Below are 26,020 nucleotides of genomic sequence, written 5' to 3'. Positions count from 1 at the left end.
GTGTTTTGTTGGCGCGTGATGAATGGAGAAACCCTCAAACTTAATACAAGTAATGAAGAGCTTTACAGTGTCTTCAAAAATTGCCGATAGAGACTGTGGTTCTCTAGACAACTTAATATCACAAATCACAAGACTTTGAGTGATTGATAAATTTCAATAAAATTATCTATCTTTACGACAGAGTTGTCATGTGGGTCTTAAGCGACGCCCTCTCATCTGTGGTTTAATTCTGAAGTTTTCACGAATAGAAAAAAAAAAAACTTATGAATTTTTAAAGAACACAATCACACAGACAGCTGTGTAAAATAAGCCACAGAAATTTAAAAGGTTCGCGAATTCATTTTAAGTTGTAAAATAAGTTTTAGAAGACAGAAAAAGTTAATCAATCCAGAATTTTTTTTCATCTCTGCAATAAAGTCATTTCAAAGCCCATCACGACTGTAGAAATCTAATTTGGTCTGGGAACATAGAGTCATTTGCAGAAATTAATTTTTTTTAGTAGTTACAATCGGTGTGGAAGTGTATTGTAATTGTCTGAAAAAAATTAAAACAAAAGACTTTTTCTTCGGACTGTTGTCTTGGTATTGCAGTACTTTCAAATCCTGACAATTGTATAGCAAAATAGTACATACTAAGATTCCTGAGTAAATTCTTTCTTTTCTTATTCAGGAGACTGAATAAGACAGGAAAGAATGTACTCAGGAAACAACAACAATAAAAAAAAACAACAAAAAATGAATGGTGATGAATTTTAAACGTAACAAACAATGACATCTAAGTTGAGAATTTCTTTCGCTCGCTAATTCAGCTGGCAGAATAAGGACATCCCCCCCCCCTCTCAAATCTGGCCGAAGAGGAGGAGTGGGCTAGAATTGCGTCCATTCCGGAAAGTGAGCTGTCATACGGAAATTTAATAAATCGATCAACTATTGAGTGCCGGGCACTCAGGATGAAGGGTCTGTAGTCACGAATGGTCATTAGTAGTATCTCAAATAGAGAGCTTTATGGTAACTGAAAAAAGTTTCTAGTACCACGGCTTGGCCTAAAACTGAGGAACTAACCAAAACGTTATCTCTTTGAGTCTTTCCAGTTGTGAATGACAAGGGTGGGAGAAGCGACTCCTAGAGAAGCGATTAAAGTCTTGGGTAAGAAGCGACTTGGAGGTGAGGGTCGTGCAAGGCTCCGCGCAGGCGCCTCCCCACCACCGCCACCTTAACACTGGCTCTCCTTGCCGGGACAACTCCAGCTTTGAAAATTGTTCAAAAATACTTCTCGTCGCAAAATTTATAAATGACCTTTATAGAATTATTAACTAACTATTTAGCAACCTTTTTGTCACCAAAAGGAGAGTTACTTAGTACAAAGAAGCGCGCTATCGAAGTGCAATAAAAAATTGATACATTTTAATTTTAACACAAAAAGTAAATGATAGATTTCAATCGGAATAGTTTTCCCTTGATAAGCTTCGAATAACGCATAGCTAATCTATCTATCTGTGTATGTTCTTTTCTGGTGGCCCCAAGACTCTCGTCCAAATACACCCCCAATCCTATCTACAACAAACTCTGAGTAGAGTTTGTTGTAGATAGGATTACAGCCCGAATACATGTTATGCATGTTGCACCCAGGCCTCCCCGCCACCATGAAGCAGCCAATACCCAGGCAGCTGTCTCTCGGTGACCGTCCCCGACAAGTAGAGCCAGACCTGGGTCCATTATAGGCCTCACTGTGCAAATTAGCACCAACTCCTGGACAACTCCAGCTTTGAAAATTGTTAAAAAATACTTCTCGTCACAAAATTTATAAATTTTGCGACGGTGAACGCATAGCTAATTTTTTTATTTATTTATTTACATAAATACAAAAATACATAACACTCTCTATTTACAATCATTTGAACCTGTGTAAGAAACTCCAGCAGAAAGTGGAGCTTCTCTTACAAAATTTTAAACCCAACAAAACTCTCAAGACTCAAGTAAAAGAAATGTATGTATGCACACTCAATGACATTTATGTATTCGTGTATGTACGTGGCCTGTTTGTAGCGGCTCCAGTACTTGGGTACATCTCTGCAAATTGTCCTTCCCCTGATGAGTGGGCTGGGCAAGGGAGCCCCGACCAGTTCGCCATACGGCAATTTGCAGTGCCCTCCAGCAAGTGCAGTCTGATGATGACTCGTTGGTGGGGCCTAGTCCTTTTCTAGGTGTGTGGGTTCATCCTGGGAGTGACGACATCCTGGCTGGAGCCACTCCCATGGGTTCCTAGGTTGATGCTGTTTCATTTATTCTGCTGCATATTACGCCGTTTGTCCTTAGTATTTTGCGATTCTTTCCTCTGTGTTGATGTTTTATCAGTTTGCCTTTATTTATTATTTGTGGTCATCTATTCGTTGTGGATGGCTATTTCTGTTCGTCGTCTATTGAAGATGTCAAGTGCAAATCGGCTGAGGGCTTTGTATTCATCTTCTGAGTCCAGTAGATGGTACTCTTGATTTTTCGGCAAGTATTGAATCTCAGATATAAGTCTACTTCTGTGTTCTTCGTAGCATTCACAGTCGTGCATAATATGCTGCCAGGTTTCAGGTTCTCCCCAGGTGCATGTGGACTCTTCTATTATTCCGGGTGCGTTCAGTTTTGCTTTAAATGGGCCGTAGCCCGTCAGGAGGAAGGTTGTATTTAGCCCAGGATAGATTTTTGCGACTTTCGGTATGAAGCTTCTTGTAACTTGACCCTTTGGCGACATCTCCTATCTGTGCTGCAAAATCTTGAACATGTGAGCCACTATTCGTTGGTTTCTCTGTCGTCCGACTGTTGGTTGGGTCCAAAGTAAAGTCATAGATGGAGGCAGGTATATCCTTGGACAGTAAATACATGAGTCCACATCTAGTCACCTCGAGGTCCAGCGGAAGAGCTCCTGCCAGGACCTGCAGAGTGTGGGTGCTCATCGTTTTGCAGGCCCTAGTTATAGTTAGAAGTACGTTTCTTTGGACAGTGCTGGACACTATCCAACAGTCTTCTGTTGACCGCGGTTCCCGCCTTCCTGAACCAGATTGGCGATCCGCACGTGATCGCTGGGATGAATATTGTTTTATAATACAGGGACAGGGTCTTCCTGTTGAGTCCCCAGTCCCTGCAAGATACTCTTGCTACAAGTGCTGCATAGTTCCTTAGTTTCTCTCTCAGGTAGATGAGGTGAGGTGTAAAGGACAGGTTTTCTTCCAGGATAATACCTAGATACTTTATTTGCTTTGCTAGTTTCATGGCGGATCCCGCTATCTTTATTTGCAGTGGTCGTCTGATATTTAGAGAGCCTTTTAGTAATACTGAGTTTGTCTTGGTTGGTGAAATCATTAACATATGTGTTTTCGCCCAATTCTGTAGGGTTTGTAGTACTTGGTTTGCCTGTGTTTCAAGTCCCGTTCTGGAGTCCGCTTCCACCATTAAAATGAGATCGTCAGCAAAGGCCTGACTGGCCACATTTCCCAGGTCCAGAGCCAAGAAGTCATCAAAGACCATGTTCCACATTAGTGGCCCCAGGACAGATCCCTGTGGGCAGCCCCTTCGGACACAACTCTTCGGAAAGTTGTAACGACCTCAATTTTCCTATCCGACAGATATGCCCGGACACTGCTATACAAGTTTTCTGGGAGTGCTGCTTTCCGGAGTCTGCCAAGGACGCTCGGCCACCAGACGGTGTCGAAGGCCCCAGCAAAATCCACTGCTATTACCAGAAAGTACTTCTTGTTACTTTGGGTTGCCTTGGTTATGAGGTTTTGGACTGCTTCAATGGTCGAGAAGCCCGGTTTGAATCCATATTGCCTGGTTGATTCCAGGTTGGCGGTTTTGTAATGATTCATGATCCTTTTGTGGAGCAGCCTTTCATAGAGTTTGCTTAGGGTAGAGAGTACGGCTATGGGGCGATATGAGGCCGGTTGGTCCGGAGGTTTTGTTGGTTTTTTTAAGATAAGTTTTAGGTGTGCAGTCTTCCAACTTGTCGGAAATTTCCCAGTTTCTAGGCATCGGTCGAGTAGATTAAGTATCATGTTCGGTATATATTCCACAGCTTTTTTGACCATCTCTGGTTCCATGAGATCCGGGCCGGGACATTTCCTGTTGCGCATTTGCAAGGCCGCACCCTGTAATTCATCGACTGAAGGGCGGTTCTATTTCTTGGGTTCTATACGTTTGGTTTGCCTGGCATATTACCTTTTGTTGTTCATTAAGGATATCTGGTGGTTCATGGATGATAGCCTTAAGGATAATGGTGACCGATTCCTCCCACGTTTTAGTCAGGCTTCCATTGGGCATCCTCGTTACAGTAGATACTTCTCCCCTGGGGAGCTTGTTTGTGGTGATTTTATACACCATGCCCTAGGGGTTCTCGTTCCCTGTCTTGGAGACCAGATTTTCTCAAGAGGCTCGCTTGTTCTTTTTAATTTTTTCTGTATAGGTGTTTCGCACCTCTTTGTATTGTTGCCGTAGTACTGCTACCTCTGTTGGTGGCCATGTTCTCCGTGCTCTTTGGGATTCCTTCCGCTTTGTTTGGACCTGTTTTCTCAATCTTTGCAATTCTGGAGTCCACCAGGGCATGTCCCCGACTGAGGGGAGGTTTTCTTCTTCATCGCTGTCTCCGCTGCTTCAGTTATGATACTGGTGATTTTCTCTTGGAGTGTATCTGTGTTTTTCATTTCACTGTCCACCGCCTGTCTGGCCAGTTCCTCCAGCATTTTTTGCGCCTTGCTGGTCAGTTGTACTCTGAAGAGTTCCCAGTCTGCCTTTTGGATTGCGAATTTGTTTGCCAATTGTCTGTTTGTTGTTATTTTTGTCATTGATCTTTTGATTTGGTAGGTTATTGTACAGTGAGCCGATGTGGTCCAGGCATTTTGCACTGTCCAATCGGTCACGTGGGCTTCAGCATTCCTTGTGGTCAGGGTGATATCAATCGTGGCTTCCCACAAGGTATTGCAGAATGTTGGCAGGTTAAAGGGCTAGTTTTTGACTGTGGGGATTGAATTTGCCAGGAATTCGTCCAGCCTTTGTCCATTTCTGGTTCCGCAGTGGTTCGGTGTGGCACTGTGGAGCGGCAGTTTACATCTGCTCCTACAATTATTCTTTGTCCTGCTAGGGTTGTCTGGACGGATTGGAGATATGTGATAGCAAAGTCGATTTCCACACCAGGTCTGCAGTACAAGTCTGCAAAGTAATTTTGTATGTTACTGGCGGTATCCAGGGTTCCCCCTATGTCCGCTAGGTCTGCAGTACAATGAAATTGCGTAGAAGCTCCCAATTGAGCTGATTATATGGGCACAGGCGGCCCAGGGCATACAGAGCTGTGGATTTTGTTGCCGCTATTTCCGGATTCCTCACTACCACTGCTGCCCGTGGGGTATCCTCATCACTCTGGATAATTTTATAACTCATTGGGAATCCCCTGACCTGCTTTGTGTGTGTGTATAGGGCTCCTGGATAAGGATGATGCCGGCATTTTCTTCATCGGCTTTGTGGCACACCTGGTCAACCACTGCCCTGGCACGCTGCCCATCGATCTGGTGTATCTTTAGAACTCCGTAGTTATATTTCTTATGGTGTGTCCCCATAATCAATTCGTTGTTGGAATGCACTCTTTACTTTTTGGTACTTTGGGCATTTTGCATCCCGTATGGAGTGTGTGTGGTCCAGCCTCAGGGATTTGCAATTGACGCATATGGGATCTTTTTCCTTGTTTGGGCAGTTTTTAAATTCATTCCCTTCTCTGAGCAGTGGACGCACGTAGCTTCTTTCTGATTGCAGGTATGGGAGGTGTGGCCATACTTGCAGCACCTATAGCACTTTATTACTGCCACATGCTCCCTATACCTATGACTGCTCCACTCCACATAGATGGTACTCTGTGTTCGTAGGATTCGCCAAGCCTCAGGGGCAAGCTCTATGACCCAATTACAGTTGCCACTGTTATTTACTCTGGTTTTGTATTTTGGGAAAACCAGCGCTTTCCCATCCCGGTCTGGGAGTGCACTTTTTAGATTCTTCCTGTAGATCTCCTCCGTCAGAAGTTCAGGGGTCATATCCTGGTCCATGTTGAAGATAACCACCGAGGGCCTTTTTCTCTTCGGGGCCTCCGCTGAGGCCCAGTGTAGGGATCTTGGGGTTTGTTATAATTCCTTCTGCTTCTTCCTTACTCTCCGTCTCTATTACTATCCCTGGATTTTTGGTCTTTCTTATGGCTTTTATTCTGGTTGCTCCAAATTCTTCTCTGAGGTTTTGGATTACTTTTTTCTTGATTTCCTCACTTGTACTGGTTTCTTCCCCTGGTGGTCTTAAAATGACTATATTGGGCGTTGGCAGAAGTGTTTTCTTTTTTGCTTCTGTGGCCTTGCCCGTTCTCAGTGTTTCTGTGGGTGTGTTCCTCAGTCCTTGAGCACATGATGGGGCGCGCTGTGGCATTTGATCGCTGCCGTCTGCACGTAGGACTTCCAGGGTTGCCATTGTTCTCTGGTAATTTGTGTGTTCATTAGGATTCTCCTTCATTATATTTTCGAGGGCCATACACAGTAGGAGTGTCTGCTCTGGCACAGTTCCCTTTGGGAGTGTCGGGTCTAGTATGGTTCCCTCTGGCATTTTATGCTGTTCTTCAAGCCCTCCCACCTCATCGCTCGGTTGCTTGGCCTCACTTGTACTCTGGATTTCCCGATCAAATTTCGGTAACGTCGATTTTTCCTCTTCGTGACCGATTTTGGATCCTTGGTCTCCTCTGTTCTTTCGGTTGAGTTTGGTTGTGTCCCCTGTGTTGGTGGCGTGACCTCAATTGTGCTTGGAGCACCAATCTCTGTCTCTTTCATTCCATTCTCCTATGATTTCAGATTTGCGAGGCTCTCTGGTTTAGCGGGATGCAAGCTATACGGTGTAAAGTCCTCCACAACAGCTGCAGGATACATGCGATGAAGCACAAGTTCGTGCGTCAATTTGGGGCAAGAAACGGGAGGAGTTGAAAGTCAGTCGCGGAAAATTTGAGTAAGTGGGGGGGGGGGAATACAGAAAACATGATAGAATCAGTTATAGCACAGTAGACGCTGCGAGGAAGACAGTACAGATCTTGGTTTTGCCGTCGGTCAGCAAGGGAGAAAGGTCAGTGAGAGAAAACCTGGTAGAATTTCAAGGTGAGCAGAGTTGCCGGAATGTTCAAGCGCACTCAAGTCACAAGCAAATCTATCCACTGTCAGCACACAACAGGTCACCCCCCAGTGAAGATCGCCTAGATACTTTCGTGGCGGCCAAGATAGAGTGATCGCACTCTCTAATGCTATGTCTATGGCGGCGTGGTGACCAGGCCCACAGACAATAGCGCCAGATAAATAACGAAAATATCCCAGCGGAGAACACAAAAAATCAAAAATAAACTTACTCCCACGATAGTCCACACGACGAGCAATCCGTTGGTACATGTTTTAAAACAAAACTCATTGTTAACATTAATTTTTAAAAGCAAAAATCTGGAGCAGTAAACATGTGCGACTAACCAAGTAGGCAGACAACAGCGCCCTCCTGAAATGTGAGCAGCCAACACCTGAGCAACTGCTGCCTGATGTCCGTCCCAAGGCACGTGGAGCCGGACATAATTAACTATCTGCGCTTCGGTAGTGCGCTAAAATCCCCTATCCACCGGAGGTAGTGCAATACCAGTGGATGCCAGCAATCCCGTACTCAGGATGCCCAGTCCTGAGTACCAGCAGGGAAGAAAAAAATAAATAAATAAAAAAAATAATAATGAAAAAAAAAATAAATAAAAAAATTAATAAAAATAAAATATAATATAATATAATATGAACGCATATCTAGTGTAAGTGTTTTTAGGGTCAAGCGGCACCAGGGGTTCCCCCCATCTCCGCGTAGTTTACGTGGTGGTGTATTACAGTACACTGTAAATGCCAGAGATTTAAAAGTGTATGGATCTTGGATCGTGTAATGTCGTGTACCGTTGTTTTTCTGGCCATTTAGCCGCTGGACCCCTGTTGGGATCCAACGTTGCCCCCACTTACGCCCCGTGGAGGCAGGCCAGGAACTCCGTAGACTTAGTTTACTCTGACAGGTCCTGCCGCTTAGTTTTGAGATTTCGGCGGCTAGGACCAAAAAAAAAAAAAAAACTTTGGGTGGCATATTCCAATGGTCATCAAGAAAATAAAATTGTTTTTTGTTATTTGCGTTGACGTGGGGATATTATCCCTTTAATTTCTTAGACCGAATGCTGGGCGTATGGCGGTTTTGATGTATTAATTTTGATGTGTGGGACTTCGCTAGCGTGAAGATAGAGAGGAGGGAGACAGAAGACTGGGGGGGAAAGGCAGAAGTATGGAGCCAATAGAGAAGGCGGCCCCAGTTTCAGTGGGGCATGCCCATGCCCCACCAGAGAGGAAACAAGGAATGGCGAGAAGAGGGGACCATGTGGCCGTCCCCTCCTCCCGGGGAGTTAGGAATTATAGGTGAAGAGGGCTAGAGTGCCCTCTTCAGGTCTCCAATATGGCCTTTTTCTCACGTCTGTTTCTCTTCATTGTCACTCATGGGGCAAGCCGCATACTTGTGTTCCTCTTTCTTTGGTCATCATCATTGGTTGATATCGCCGTCCTTAGTTTCTCGTATTCCTTGGTGTCCATATTTGGTTTCATTACTCCTGTTGGCCTTGGTGGATGGCTATTTGTCGTTTTCTTCTGGAGAACACGTCCTGGACAAAGCGACTAAAGGCCGCAAATTCTTCTGGTGTGTCCAGGAGATGGTGTTCCTGGGTGTTAGGGATGTATTTAATTCTCGTGATCATTTGACATCTGATGTCTTCGTATATTTCACACTGATGCATAACGTGATGCCATGTTTCTAGTTCGCCGCAGAGACAGTGTGATTCCTCGATTATGCCCATGGCATTTAATTTGGCCTTGAAAGGCCCGTGGCCGGTGAGTAGAAAAGTAGTGTTTAGGCCTGGGTACAGCCATGCGGGAGCCTTGGGATACAGCTTGGTTACTTGGGGAATAAATTTTTTTGTTACCGCTCCTTTTTCCACGTCTGTCCATCTTCTCTGCCAAATTTGTACAAGGTGGTCCACTATTTTTTGTTTCTCGTTTTTCCTGTTATTGGTGATGTCAATGGTAAGACCATTGTAGGTGGTTTGGGTTCCTTTGGCTAGTAGATACATAAGTCCGCAGCGGGTTACCTCTAAATCCAAGGGTAGGGTCCCCGCAAGGACCTGTAGGGCACTCGTACTAACCGTGTTACATGCTCTTGTTATTGTTAATAATATGTTGCGTTGGATCGTGTCCAGTATCCTTTTATTCACTGCTGTTCCTGCTTTCTTGTACCATATGGGAGATCCATATGTTATTATCGGGATGAAGATGGCTTTATAATACAGGGACAGGATTCTCCTGTTTAGCCCCCAGTCCCTGCGTGTAACTCTGGCAACGAGCGCTGTGTATTTCCGCAGTTTCTCTTTTAGATAGATTAGGTGCGGTTTAAATGATAAGTTCTGATCGATGATCAGTTCTAGATATTTAATTTGCGTTGACAGTTTGATTGTTTGTCCTGCCAGCTTGATTTGTGGCGGTCTTCTAAGGTTTAACCTCCCTCTCAATAGTACTGAGTCCGTCTTCGTTGGCGAGATTGTTAAGGTGTGTAGTTTTGCCCAGTCCTGCAAGGTTTCAAGGGCTTGGTTTGTAAGCGTTTCAAGGTTCTGTCTGGAATCTGCCGCGACCGTCAGTACGAGGTCGTCTGCGAAGGCCTGGACCTCCACCTCCCCCAGGTCCATGGTGAGGAACTCGTCAAACACTATATTCCACGGAGCGGCCCCAGGACAGATCCCTGAGGGCAGCCCCTGCGGACCGGCCAGGTCAACTTCTTGTAGGGCGTTATTACTTGGACGTTTCTGTCCGAGAGATAAGTTTTGATGCTCCTGTACAAATTGCTTGGTGTTCTCGCTGCCCTGAGCCTGCAAAGGACGCTCGGCCACCAGAGGGTGTCGAACGCCCCAGCAAAGTCGACGGCTATGACAAGGAAATATTTCTTGGTACACTGCATCGCTTTGGTGATTAGGCCTTGGACGGCACCTATGATCGAAGATCCCGATTTGAAGCCGTATTGCTTGGGTGAATTCAGGTTTGCCTCATTATAGTGGTTGTGGATCCTTTTATGTAATAATCTTTCGTAAAGCTTGCTTAGTGTCGACAATACGGCTATGGGTCTATATGAATTGGGGTTTTCCTGGTGTCTGTTTCGATTTTTGAGGATCAGTTTTAGATTGGCCGTCCTCCAGCTGGTGGGGAACTGGCCCTCTTTGATACAGGTGTTGTACAGTCGGAGCAGGAGGTCCGGCATAACCTCCGCTGCTTTCTTGACCATTTCCGGCTCGATGAGATCGGGGCCAGGGCACTTTTTGTTCCTGGTTTGTGATACCGCTTCTTGTAGTTCGTTGGCTGTGAAAGGGGGTTCTAGTTGTTGGGTCTCGTATTCTTCGTTTGCTTGGCAGATGGCTTTCTGGTCCTCTGTTAGTATGCCTGGTGGGTCTTGGATTAGATTGCTGAGTATGTTCTTTATTGAGTCCTGCCATGTTGCAGTGAGTGTTCCTTGTGCCGTCTTTGTTGCGGTCATCACTTCGCCTCTGGGGAGTTTGTTTGTGGTAATTTTATACACCACTCCCCAGGGTTCAGTATTTCCTGTTACTTGGACAAGTCGTTCCCAGGATGTTTTCTTGTTTTTCTTAATAGTTTCTGTATAAAAGTTTCGGATCTGTCTATATTGTTGTGTCAGTTCCGCGACTTCCGCCTGGGGCCATGTTCTTCTTGCCCTTTGATACTGCTTTCTTTTATCCTGTACTTGTCTTCTCATTCTTTGCAGCTCCGGGGTCCACCATGGCATTGCTCCCGTCATCGGAGTTTTCCTTTTCATGGACGCTTCCGCTGCATTGGTGATTATGCAGGTTATATCTTGTGCGAACTGGCTGGGGTCTATCCTTTCACCTTCGATCTCCCGTCTGTCCAAGTCCTCCATGTACTGTCTCCCTTGGGTGGATAAGAAATTGCAGTAGGCGTCCCAATTTGCTTTCCCGATTGCGAATCTGTTGACAGGTATTCAGTGGCGACTGTTCTAGCCTGATTCCTTTGTATGCTGTAAGTGATGGTTCGGCGGTCAGACGTAGTCCACGCGTTTTGTACAGTCCAGTGGGTTACGTTTGTATCTATATTTCTGGACGTTAAAGTTATGTCGATCGTTTCTTCCCATAGCATGTTACAATACGTTGGGAGGCAGAACGGCTGGTTTATGACTGTAAATATTGAATTTGCTAGGAAGTCTTCTAGTTTCCGTCCGTTTGAGGTTCCCCTGCGGTCCGGTTTGGTACTGTGCCAGACAGGTGATCGGCAGTTAACATCCGCTCCAATCAAGATTTTATGCCCTACCAGGGTTGTCTGTACTGATTGTAGATATGTTGTAGCAAAGTCGATTTCTACTCCAGGCCTACAGTAGAGGGCTATTATGTAGTAGCTGCCAATGGAGCAAATTATATGGGCACAGGCTGCCCAGGGCGTGCAAAGTTGTTTGTAACCGTTATCTCTGGATTTCTTACTAGTACTGCTGCCCAGGGGGTGTCTTCGTTGCTTTGAACAATTTTATAATTGAGCGGGTATCCCCTTACTTGTTTCTGATTGGTATACGGTTCTAGGACTATGATAATGTCGGCATTATCCTCCTCTGCTTGGAATCGTACCTGCTCAACAACCGCTCGAGCTGGGTGGGCGTTTAGTTGGTGTATCTTTAGTACGCCGCAATTGTATTTTTTATGTTGTATTCCCATAATCAATTCTTTGTTGGTAGGTGCCTTTTACCTTGATAAGTGGGACAGTTTGAGTCTCGGATGGAGTGGTTGTGATCCATTCTGAGGCTTTTGCAATTGGTGCAGATGGGTTCCTTAGTTTTGTTGGGGCAGGTCTTAAAATCATGTCCCCTCTCTGAGCAGTGGCCGCAGGTTGGTTCCTTTTGGGCACATGTGTGAGTGGTGTGGCCATATTTGCAACATCTAAAGCACGTCGGTATGGCCACATGCTCTCTAAAACGGAGGCAGCTCCACTCGACAAAAATCCTGTTTTGGTTTTTTAGGACCTGCCAGGCAGGGGGAGTCATCTCAATTGTCCAGTTATATCCTCCATATGTTTTGGACTGGGTTCTGTATTTTGGGCTCAGCAGTGTAGCCCCTTCTTGATTCGGTAGGTGGTTTTTAGGTTTCTTCTATATATTTCTTCCGTGAGTTGTTGTGGTTGTAGATTTTGGTCCACATTGAAAATAACTGTTGATGGGCCTTTCTTTTTTGGAGTCTCTGCCATGAGTCCCAGGGTATTTAGCTTGGGGTTCGTTATTATCCCCTCGGCTTCCTCCTTGCTTTCCGTCTCAATTACGATACCAGGACTTCTTGTTTTCCGGATAGACTTTATCCTAGTGTCTTCGAAGTCCTCTTTGAGATTGTTTATGACTTTTTGCTTTATTTGTTCACTGGAGGGTCTCTCTCTTCTCCGGTGGGTCTCAGTATGACGATGTTCGGGGTTTTCAATAATACTTTCTTTTGTTGAATTTCCACTTTGTTTGTTTTCTCTGCCTCGTTTGGTATATTACTCAGCGCTTGGGCATATGTGGGGGCGCGCTGTGGCATTTTGTTTGCCCCACATTCCATATAGGTTTGTAGCCGTGTAGATATTCTCTCACTTTCTAAGTATGTACCATGGAGAATTGTCTCCATTTTGTGAAATATTGTCACAATTTGAGACCTCAGTCCGGAGGAGATCCTGTTAGGGTTCTCTTTGAATATATTTTCAAGGGCCGTTTTTAAAATGAATGTTTTCTCATAGACGGAGCCCTCTAATGTGATTTTTAAATTTTTAGTTCCACTAGCGATGGAAATAGAGGGGGGTGGGGGGACACGAAAATTACAGTTTCCTGTCTGGCGTCGCCATTTTTAATTAAAAAATATTTTAAAATTATATTTTAAACCTACTCATTGAGCTCTTTCTAACGGTGTATAATAAGCTATAGGTTGTCGACAAAAGTTTTGACTTCCACATTTACCTCCCCCCCCACCCATTTCTTAGACCAATTTTTGTCAACAACGATCAATATGGCGTTATGTTGGCCCCCATGATATACAAGCCCATGCAAAATTTCAAGTCAATAGGTTGAGTGGTTCCAGAGATACAATGCAGTGACAGACGGATGGACAGATAGACAACCGAGTGACATTATAAGGGTACTTAGTTAGACTACGGACCCTAAAAAACGAAAAATATTTTCAATTATTTGTTCAACCTATTTCTTAAAATTATCCCACATCCTTAGCGCCGGGTCCATGGGCTACCATGAATTATTTGGTTTGGGTTTTTTTATTAGGAGCATTAGCAACTAAGGCCATATTGCTCCGGGAATATGCGGTGGTCATTTCCTGACCTTTCCGCATCCTCAGTATTTGGTGGTGACGGGCTCGAACCCCAGTCTAATCAAGAAGCGTGACCATGAATTATAAACTACAGTGTATATATATATATATATATATATATATATATATATATTAAACTTCGTCAATATCTAGCCATCCATTTTTATCAATGTAATTTTATCATAAGTTATTTCCAATTCGATAGAGAGAATCAGACACACTGGAAAGGCAATTATTTGATCAATAATTTTGAAATGCAAATTCAAAGTAGATTAGATGGCTGCCATAGTTAGAGATCGAGTATTTCTCAGAATATGGCTGTTTGCCTTATTTCTAAAAGTGGCCTCAAAATTAAGTATCATCGGTCTGATCTGATGAAGAAATTCAGTAGACGCAAGAAAAATGGACACATATCAATTGCTTCTGCAAACTGTTATATGAAGCCAACATATAAAATGATTTGATTTGAGTTTTAAGCAATTCACGAACTTTATAACTGAATTAGATTTTGGCAAAACCACTTAATTTTGCTTAGCAACAAAGTAAAATGTTGTATCACTCTGAAGCCAGCCATCAATAAACAACAAAATGTTTCTCAAAAATAATTTGCCTAATAACTGGTCTTCTCCGACTACTGAAATTTAGTGCAAAATTCAAAATTTGACACTATTATAATGTTATATTTGAATTTAGGAACATGAACTTGTAGAACGACGCAATAGGAAAACTCGTTACAAGATTAAAATCCATAAAAGTTAATTAATGTAATGACAGTCGCACGTTTTTTTTTTCCATTTTCTTTTGGTTTGTTCGCTGTAGCTGTAATTTGGCTTCGCGTGTTAACCGCAAATCATGGCAGCGGAGTGTGACGACGCTTTCTCTCTGATAAGTAACAAGCATATTCCGGAAAGGAAAACAAGTAACACAAAAGCAGACACGAGAGCCACATATTAATGAATTTTGCGATCGATTCTACAGATAGTCAAAGTGACAACAAAGTCGCGAGGAACAGCTACCTCGTGTAAATTGCCATTCCCGATGGAAGCGCCGAACAAAATGGATACTGTAATGAAAAAGTCCACAGTCGTCTTAAATAGCAACCGTACAGGCGATCCACCTTTTACTGACAGCTGGGCTTTTCAGTGGATTTTTTTGTAGACTAAAGGAAGTTCATTTTATAATAGGATTGAGAGGGACTATGGAAATAGATCAATGCAGTTAATCTGATTTTAATTTAAATTATTACTTCGGCTGTGTTAGTTATTGTGAAAACGATCTGCAATGAAAGAGGACATCGAGCATTTATTATTACTTTTGTACTTTCATGCACTTATTGTAGTCCTATAATCCGTTAAACGTGCTTGTTTTGCTCTCTGGCTTTGCTTTAATGATCCATTAAATTCATTAAGCGTGCAATGTTTGCATGCATAATTAATATGCACTGTGACATATCCATTTTCTTTCAATACTGAAGAAACAAATTATGTGTGATTATTGTGAGTACTCACTTTTTTGTCAGGTTTGAACAAAAAAAAAAACTATTTAAATGCATAGCACATTTAAAACTTAATTTCCTCCAAAGTGAACAAAGCTTTTTAGTTTACTTTCCAAAAAGGGAAAAGCGGGCTTATCAGATCCTCGTGTGTGTGAACGTGAGTGTATCTTCCCCTAACCCAATTCACATACTGTCCAATAACTTTTTGTTTTATAATGTAATCTAAATCAAATTTGAAATGCATACCAGGAGCTTAAACGGAGTATTAGATGACCAAAAAAGGTTCGGTTTTTAAAAGATTATTATTTCGACAAAAATAGGTGGAAGCTATTGTGCATTGCATTATCCGTCGATGAACTTCAAAAGCATAAGTGACACTTATGCTTTCGAGGTGAAAAGTAAAATAATGAAAAGCGACTTAAAAATGGTTGCTCCAATTAGTAATTCGAGCTGTTTACATCATGAATGAGTATAAACTGGGCAGAAAGGCAACAAAGCAGCCCATAAGATATGTACCGGCATTCGGAGACGATGCAGTGAGTGAACAGCTCAAAAATGTTAAAGAAAATATTTTAATTAGGAGATGACTCACTTTATGACCCACTCCGTGAGGGACGACCGACTACCAGTATTGTTAACAAAATGAAGGCCCATTGAATTGGATTAAGGCAAATATGCCAGATGCTTGCAGATTTAAGCATGCAAGCATTTGGCATGCATATGAAACATTCTGCGTGAAACAAAAGCGACGAAACATGCTGTTGCATTTGCATCGGCTGGGAAAGGTGTACAAACTGAGCAAATGGGTTCCAAATAAACTAAAACTCCAGACACTATCGATTTGATTGTCGTTGCTTTCGCTTATAGTAATGAACCACTTTTGGACCGGTTGTTGAAGTGCGATGGAAAATGACTTATACTCGTATATACAAATTTGTATAGCAATGCCAAACGATCACATCATTGGTTATCTATCATCCTATGAACCTGAGGCACACACACACATCGAAGATTTTACTAACAGATTTTGCTGTACGTGTATGTCTGCTGGAATACAGCTAGTATCGCCTATTACGAACTTCTACTCTTTGGTCAAAGGATATGGACATAAAGTGTTTTTGTTCCTTTACGTATCTTTTAATTTTATCCTAAAAATCCTCATGAACTTTTTTTGGTCGCCTGATAATATTGCTTCGATCCACTATCTTGTTACAAAATAGCCGCCATTGAAATCGCTCATTTAGAAATCATGGGTTTACACTCGATTTCAAACTAAATTCTCTGTTCTATGCTAAAACAGTTCCTTGGTATCTTGTGTGGATGTTTTTATTTCGATCTGAGATTTTGAAACAAGAGTGAAATATATATTCAGTATCATAGAGATATTTAATTCCATTATTCATCATTTTGAAAGAAATGGATAAATAGATTGCTTGCAGTTTACACTTGAGGGCCAGAGAATGAAAAGAACGAAAACTGAGTTGCATCTGAACTTCACATATTAATCACAGGATAATTGAAAATATACTTTTGTTTAATTTTTCAGATAGGGTGTCACCAGAGGCGTTCCTACTGGTTGGTAAGCACAATTTGAAAGAGTCGCATGGACAGATTCCTGCGGATTAAAATAGGGGACGCATTTCGAATTACTGGCTCTATATTCTCAGCCAGTATTCATATGCGGAACCACATCATAAAGCGCCAGTTTTTTTATTTTTTTTAATGTAAAAACGAACTTTGACATATACCTGTAACATTATCTGTTCCCTCTTTCATTATAAAACAAAAATGACAAAGATCGTAAAATCAGCTGTTTCTCATTAAAAATTTCATGGAATTAAGTTTGAAAACCTGTGACCTAGATCATTGTTTCTCTGCTTATTTTTTGCGAAGTACACGTATTCTCTTTTCAAAAAAATAAAAAATAAAAATAAAATAAAATATAAGTACCTTCATTCACTACAATATATATACACTGAGTGATCACTGAATTATGACCACCCCTATGAAAATTGAATGCGACCCGTTGACCACGTGAGGTACGAGAGTGCGCAGTTAGTCGACCTAAATAGCATTGATAAGGTGTCAATGGTTCTGTAGGTAGTAAAATTCCGAGCGTGATGAGTAAAAGGATGGATTTATAGGACTTCGATAAAGGACAGATTGTGGATGCTCGACGAGCTGGTGCCTCGATTTCCCAAACGGCTGAACTAGTGGGGTGTTCGCGAGCCGCCATAGTTAAAGTGTACCAGGACTGGCGCTTCAAAATGGTCAAACAACGACCCGACGGCAAAACTGCAAAGATCAGCGAAAGGTGAGCGCCGGGTCCGACGGCTCGTACAGGCGCAGCACTGTTGAAGAGTTGACTACCCAATACAACATAGGCCAACCCGGAACAATATCTGGCATGACCATGCGTCTCACGCATGGGCTATCCAGCAGACGACCCCTGCGGCATCCTCCCCTAATCGAGGTTCATCGGCGTAAAAGACTCGCCTGGTGTGAAGAGCATGCAAGTTGGACCTTAGAAGACTGGAAGGTGTGCTGTTCGGATGAGTCACGTTATTTATTCCACACCGTGGATGGTCGTCTACGGATTTGGCGTCAACAGCATGAGGCTCTTCATTCAACATGCATGGTATCAAAAGTGCAGGCTGGTGAAGGCGGATGTATGGCGTGGGTCATGCTTCACTGGCAGGAACTTGTACCCTTGGTGCATGTGGAACAACACATCAGTGGTCTCCGCTATCGTCAACTGCTTGCTGACTGTGTACACCCCGCTATGTTATGCTTTTTCACTTTTACAGAATGACGATGGTGTCTTCCAAGATGACAATGCGCCGTAGCCATCGGGCACTTGATGTGCAGGAATGGTTTGAGGAACATAGTTCTGACTTCCAGCATATAGATTGGCCTCCGAACTCCACCGATATCAACCCCATAGAGCACTTGTGGGACACTATGGAAAGGCATATCAGGCGTCTGAATACACCAATCACCTCCATATCTGCATTACTGACCGTATTACACACAGCTTAGTTGGCCATACCTCCCGAAAACGCTTCTGACATCTTGTTGAATCAATGCCACGTCGGATAGCTGCTATACTGAGGGCAAAAGGAGGACTTACGAAGTATTTGGTAGGTGGTCATAATTCAGCGATCACTCAGTGTATATACACACTGCTCTACCATTAATATCCGGACACCTGTCTTTAGACGAAAAAGAACTTCTATTGTGTAATTTAATATTTTGTGCTGAAACCTTTTGCATTTATGACGGCCTTCAATCTTCGCGGCCTACTCTCCACCAGCTTTTTATAAATGTCAGATGACATGTTCCTCCACTCGGCCTTTAACGAAGCCACCAGTTCGGCCTTGTTCTTTTGGCGATCTCGATGTGCACGTATCCGACGATCCACTACATCCCAAAGATGCTCGATAGGATTCAGATCAGCAAAACGACAGCCTACTTGGTAGCACCACATTCCACTTCATCCCTTCAGTCAGGGAGCTTAATAAATAGTTCCTCTCCTGGTTCAATCCGGGATAATATGCGACGTATATCCTCACTGGACATGGTAGCTTGACTGCCAAGCTGCACAGCTTCCACCTCTCTCAAACCCTTTATTGCACCTGTGGTTCCTAGAAACGGCAGAGCACATACTACTAGAATGTCCACACTACGCTGATCTTGGGCAACCACTTCAGTTGCTAACTGAAGTTTTTTCACTTCAAGAAGCACCCTCTTTGTTCGACTCCAAGGAAAACTACAATGTTTTCTCACACTATGCCAACTAAGTCTTCAAAAGAAGTCGTCTCATGCCGAACAACACCACATAACCCTGAATGAATTCTCCTGGATATTCTGTGTCTTTACAGAGGATATACCCGCCTTCTCCACAAAGACGTGACAAACACTATTCGAAGAGACCCACTTGGACTGGATTACATATAACAAACTTTGATGACCACATAGACAGTCTTCGCTGTCCATATTAATTGTGCTTACCAACTGGCAGACTCTACTACAAACATTGATCCACAAAAATACTAACCTGAAACTTCACCATCTATAATGACACACCTGGATTGACTGCTCACTGGACTGGAATTTTGATCCACTTCATCTCACCCGGACTTGTCAACTGCTGATCCCTACCTCCGCCGGTGGGAACTGCATGAACTGCTCTCTCCTACTTATCCAGCAAACCAGCTGGGTTGGGATCTTTGCTGGTTCTGATGCTCGGCTCAGAGCGGGAAGATAGACAACCCTCTTAGAGACCAGATGATCTTGGTAGCCTGAGGTGGGACCCTCATGGTGACCCCTTCGAGGGCGGTATTAACGGACACCACTGTCCAGACTTTCTTTGCTTTTACTTTCCTTCATTGATCTTATAACTTCTACTTTTCTTAAGGAAAGAAAATTCCTTCTTTCTTCCACTACCTCTCTGCCTACTCCCCCCATCATTTACCCCACTCTTCACCAACTGTTTCCTCTTCTGTTCAATGTTTCTTTTGGACTTCTCCAGAATTTTCTGGAAAGTCCGATGCGAGACCTGTCCTGGATAGTTTCTAGCGCGCCTCCACGTAGCTGAGGTTGGGGGCAGCCGACCAGGTGTCTGCTTCCCTCTGGCTGCGAAGTCGCCAGGTGCCGGCACACAACAAACATAACACTTGCAAACTTACATTACACTTACACAGCCGGCTTTGGAATTTGCCTAGTACAGAAGATACAGCGGCGTATGGGAGAACCGCAAAAAAGAACACACACACACACAACTACCACTGAAACGTTCCATATGTACCAGGGGCCCTAGTTCTTTCCAGCAAAACATACCCCATATTAAGCAACCGCCGCCACCTGCCTGGACAGTGGGCACCATGGATGATGGTTAGTAGATAAGGGCTGCAGCTGGCAACATCCACAGCCCTCTCTCCCTCGGCCCTGACCTATATACACACACCTGTTCATGGTACGGATATTATACAATCAAGCAGGATATGTGTGTCACAGCATCATCAATTAAATTATGTTATCTGATGGTAGCGAGTGTTTCCTTGTCAACCTTTATAAACAATCTGGACTTGTAATCATAAAATATTGTTTTGAATAAAAATTTGCATTCTTTCTGTATGAATTTCAGTGTCCAAAATCATTTGACTGATGATACTATGAATCACATTCACATTCTGCCGATTGCATAGTATTTAGGTTAGGTCCCACATTTTTTCCCCTCATAGCTTTATTGTTAACGCATCATCAAATTAGCTTTTTTAATGTATCTGGAATTCCATTAGGTCACTTAATTGATAACTCGCAAAGCATATCGAATGTGTATCGATTAGAAAAATTATATATAACCTCTTTGGAGAAAAACACCATTCAAAAAACGTTAATGACAAACTATATATATATTTTTTTAATCGAATATCTAGTCAGATGTGGTTGGAATTCTATTATGTCACTTAATTCAGTGGTCTCAAACTGGCGGCCCGCGGGCCGCATCTGGCCCCCGAAGCAATTTTACACGACCCGCGAATACATTTCAATTATGCATTTGTTGTAAATACGGTGCTTATAGTTTTAGAGACAGAGATATGGACTGAGCTTATGTGCGCAACTGCTATTGAAGGAAAAAGAGATAGAATGAATAGGTTGGGGCTTTGTCTTTGTCACGGTATGCTTGTATGCCAGGCCACGTGACTGAGGTAAGGTGGGAGAACTTCCCACGTCGGTACAATCAGTAAATTTAGTTCGCCAGCCGACAGTTGGTGGCGCTTCAGTATTGTGGTGTTTCCGATTTTTTTCTATTGAGTTGATACTTCTGATATATATTTTCCTTGAGTCAGTCACTAGTTGGTTAACTGGATGCACAGCTGCGCAGTTCATATTGCTATATAGATGGAGACAAACTAACGTACGGCTTATAAAACCAGTTTATTTGTGCTTGTTGTTAGATCTACAGTGTTGGTCTAACGATAAACGATAGGTATTGATATAATGTAGATTCTACATTATATCAATACCTATCGTTTAGAATTGTGCATAACTTTTGAGTGTTGCTTTCATACGAAAATTCATCTTGTTAAATTAAAGTTGTAAATAAAATCATAATAGTGATTTTCATTAAGAGATTAAACTGCAAGCCATGTCTTTAACAAAGGGTAAAAGAAAAGTGGACGAAGAAGGACGTGTTTTTCAAGATAAATGGGAAATTATGTACTTTTGTGGTGTTGTGCGCAATAAAATTGTATGTTTTATTTGTAATAAGGTAATATCAGTTCCAAAAGAATACAAGTTACGTCGCCATTACGAAACGAAACATAAAGAAAAATTTGAAATGTTGGAAGGCAAATTGAGAGAAGAAAAGTTAGTTTCTGAAATCTGGCTTGCAACGACAACAAAATATTTTTACTGAAGCAAATAAATCCAGTGAAGCAACAGTTCATACAAGTTTTGCTCTCGCACACATCATTGCAAAACGGTCAAAACCATTTACTGATGGCGAATTCCTTAAAGATTGTGTGATTAAGTCTGCTGAACTTCTTCCTGACAAACAACAACTATTTAAAAATATTAGTTTGTCAGCCAACACGGTAGCGGAACGTATTAACGAAATCGCTAGTGATTTACGATGTCAGTTAAAAGAAAAAAGTATATATTTTGCAGCATTCACAATAGCAGTTGATGAGAGTACTGTCATCACAGATATAGCACAACTTGCCGTTTTCGTACGAGGTGTTACTGATGAATTTGAAGTAATTGAGGAATTATTGGAAATAATTCCTATGAAAGGAAAAACTGGCGCACAGGATATTTTTTTCTGAAATAAAAACTGTAATAGATAAATATAAATTAAGTTGGGATAAAAGGGTTGGATTTGCAAGTGATGGTGCAGCTGCTATGGTTGGTAAAAAAAAATGGAGTAGCGGTAAAATTAAGAAATATAATGAAAGAAGAAAAATTTCAGAATAAATTTTGCACTATGCATTGCATTATTCATCAAGAAGCACTTTGTGCCAAAAGTTTGCAGATGGATAATGTTATGGAAACAGTAACTAAACAGTAAACTTTATCTGTGGACCAGCTCTGAATCATCGAGAATTTGTTGCATTGCTTGAAGAAATTGAAAGTGAGTATGGAGAAATGATTTATTATAACGAGGTGAGGTGATTAAGTCGAGGAGCTGTATTAAAACGGTTTTTTGATTTAATAAATGAAATCAAAATTTTCATGACACAAAAAAATAAAACCATCGACGAACTACATAATGATACATGGATAACAGATTTAGCATTTCTTGTTGACTTCACCGGCCATTTAAATATTCTCAATAAAGAGCTGCAAGGAAAGAATAAACTTATCACTGACATGTATGCTTGTATTAAAGCTTTTAAAGTTAAATTGCAATTATGGGAAACACAACTGGAATCAAAAAATTTCGTACATTTCCTACATCTTAAATCCTGCCCTTGAGATTTTTAATTTTTCAAATTAAAAATCTCAAGAATATGCAAGAAAAATAGCATTATTACGACAAGAATTTGAAGAAAGATTTAAGGATTTTAATGATTTGGAGTTCGATTTTACATTATTTTCATTACCATTAAAAACGAACGTGAATAACGCACCAGAAAATCTACAAATGGAGATAATTAATTTACAGTGTGATATAAATCTTATTCAAAGATTTGAAGATACAGATTTGATTAACTTTTATTCGTACTTGTCAAAAGATAAATACCCTCAGTTACGAATTTTTGCAATAAGAATAATCGCTTTGTTTGGGAGTACATTTATATGTGAACAGTTTTTTTCGCAGTTGAAAATTAATAAGTCCAAGAAAAGAACCCGATGACCGATGAGCATCTACAATCCGTGATGAAGATAGTTTATAGTAATTTTTCTCCAAGGCTACAAACTTTATCAGAATCGAAACGCCATCAAGTGTCAAGTTGTAGTAAGAAATAAAGAAGTTTATAATTATTTACATACAAACATATGTATTTTTTTCTGTACGTGTCGAAATAAATTTTCAATTAAACCATGTTCGAGGCAAATTAAATTTTAAAAGTAAAATTTCCAAACTTATTATAAACTTACACGCAGCACACCACATACACGCGTCACGCGTAACACCAAGTTATAAAGGGGTGTATTCATACATTAGGAGTAAGTACGGTGCAATATATACATATTCACTCTCATTTTGTTAAAAAAAAAAAAAAAAATCCGGCCCGTCAGCTGCTTTCAGATCGTGATTCGGCTCGCATGCAATTTGAATTTGAGACCACTGACTTAATTGACATTTGCATTAGACATGTGACACATTCTCCATAAGAGGACTTGTATATGTGTCCCGGACCTACACACCTATGACAAGGAAGCACTCGCCACCATCAGATAACATAATTTAATTGATGATGCTGTGACACACATATCCTGCTTGATTGCATAATATCCGTACCATGAACAGGTGTGTATATAGGTAAGGGCCGAGGGAGAGAGGGCTTGCCGACCGGGCTAGCCGGGTGGGTAAAGTACCTGCCTGGCAACCCAAAGGTCGCGGGTTCGAATCCCCTCTCGGGCTTGGATCAAAGTACTGCAAAAACCTTGGGAGGTGCATTATGGCCACAGAAGCCGATGCGCCAACAAAATTCCTGGTCCATAAAATTCCTCACAATGACGTGAGGAATTTTATGGACCTTTTCACAACTTGGCTGAGTTAGTCGGTCTCATGCGAGGGTAGTATGGTTTTTTTCCCGGAAACTGGTTTTTCGTCAAACAGAAAATCGGCCACAGAATACAAGCAATTTACAGACAATATACACGGAGAAATATGGCCTTAGTCGCTGATGTTCCTAAAATCCTATTACAACCAACATCTCACGTATTGTTTGCTTGAGAAGCACGCACAAGCCATTTTAACCTGGACCACAAATTTCCGATCGGATTCATGTCTGGACTATTTCCATGCCATTCTGTTACTTATACTTGAATATTATGATTATCAACCCACTCCTTACATATCTTTGCCGTGTGACATGGTGCTCCATCTTGTTGGAAAGTGGTATTAGTTGGATCCGGAGAAAAAGTCGTCAGCAGACTGCAGTAGCCTTCTCTTAAGGATGCATTAAATTTACTTTCTTACATTGATTGCACCCTGCAATACTTCAATTCTGCTAACTCTAGCATACGATATGCATCCCCCACATCATAATACTCTGTGGGGTGTTTCATTGTTGCACTCTGGTGTCAGATTTTGTGATCATCTTCTGATATATCTAATTCCATCACTGCCGAATGGTGAAATTTTGGTCCAATTAACATGCTCTTTAGCTATGTATAAATATAGTGCAAATGCATCAGGAATACATAGCTATATCTGAATAAATCAGATTATTAATAAAACGGCATCGTTTTAAGTACGTGTCGAAGAGGGAAAACCCACGAACTTAAAACGATGCCGTTTTATTAATAATCTGATTTATTCAGATATAGCTATGTATTCCTGATGCATTTGCACTATATTTATACATAGTCTAGACTCCTTCATAGCTTGAGGCTTATGCCCTAAACGCTTGAGTCTAAATACATGCTCTTTAGCTTAAGTCACTTTAATCTTCATACTAACACTTCGAAACGGTGCTCACCTGGTAGTGGCGCCCGCCTGTAATGCAGGCCCTGCAGGCGCGCTTCCGCCGTCCATGCCCACAGTGCTTGTGCATGGAGGTTATACCCAGGATTACTAACAGTCCCACCATCGTGAAGGTGCAAGCAGAGGATTTGGCTGTCAAAAACCGTCCGGACTTCGCTGAAATTGGGTCCACTTGACTTGAATGTCACCCGAATATCAGTTCCATCAGCGTTTTAGACTCCCAGGTAGCAAGTACAGCTTGTCTGGCATATCTGAGAGAATGTCTGTGACAACCTCAAGGACCACTCAGTTACATTATAATGTAATTTATAATTAAATGACTCATGGCCAGTTAAAATGTACGACATTTCCATAACAGGAAAAAACCATTTGTTATGCTTATTATCAAAATTAAATGTGACCTTAGGGATAAATAATCTAGTCACCTCTCCAGTTGCACTGATATCCCATCTCTGTTGCCAGATATGAACCAGTTCAGTCAGCATGTTTTTCTTGGCTTTAGCCATACCAATAGTAAGATCTGGAGTTCATTTTCATTCATTCATTCATTAATTACACACAATATACAGTATCAAGATTATGTACAAAGTATATACATGATTTATATACAATATATATTTACATATAATTAGGTGTGTGCGTTTTCTTTAATCAGGGTAGCTCCTATGGCATAAGCCCAACTCTACCTTGAGAACTTGAGAATATGTAGTCTTTACAAAGCAGGCCTGGAAAAGTACGTTGAATTACCTGGGTCTGATTTTACTGCAGCGCAATTCGCGCATGAAATCCCGCACCAACTGGAGGTAGTGCAATACCAGGGAGTGCCAGCAATCCTGCTTCTCGGGTTGCCCCGTCCAAGGGCAACCTTGGACGGGCAACCCGAGCAGAAAAAAAAAAAAAAACCACTAATAATCAACAGTCTGGATGACACAACTATAAACTCAAAAAATCACAGTTCGACTGAATATTTCCTCATTTGCTGTTCCACATGCACTGGAACCTCCAAACCCAATAAAGGAATGGTCCAACAAATGTCCAACTATACGCCATGGATAATAGAACCATTAGAGCACCAGACCGACGCAATGAATCAGGTCCAGCACCCCAGAATCCAGAAGGAATTAATCATTATCACTGCACAAAAGACAACTAACCAGAGCACCAGACCCAACACCATGAATCATATCCAGCACTCCAGCTGCTAGCCAGAGGTAGAAACCAATAGTTGAACGCAACGTTCTCCAAAATCACAGAACCGACACAAGGAATCGGGTCCAACAAGAAATTCCATGAAGACAATCCATTCACCAGGTTTGCCTCTCAAAGAAAGGCTCTAAGAACAGTTCTTGCAAAAAAAGCAGCTGAAAACTCCTGAAATTAATTAAAACAGTCACAATTTGCAATAAGTA

General features: G+C 41.9%; 1 protein-coding gene across 1 annotated transcript in view; it reads right to left on the bottom strand.

Moving 5' to 3' along the window:
* LOC150078121 (caveolin-2-like) overlaps positions 1-26,020 on the bottom strand; it is a 71,653-nt gene that overhangs the window by 13,009 nt on the left and 32,624 nt on the right. The window lies entirely within an intron of this gene.

This window comes from Mastigoproctus giganteus, chromosome 11, assembly GCF_048544385.1.
Source record: "Mastigoproctus giganteus isolate SK-2022 chromosome 11, ASM4854438v1, whole genome shotgun sequence".
Taxonomy (NCBI): Eukaryota; Metazoa; Arthropoda; class Arachnida; order Uropygi; family Thelyphonidae; genus Mastigoproctus; species Mastigoproctus giganteus.
The sequence above is the reverse complement of the archived record's forward strand: the minus strand, read 5'-3'. Positions and strand labels throughout refer to the sequence as shown.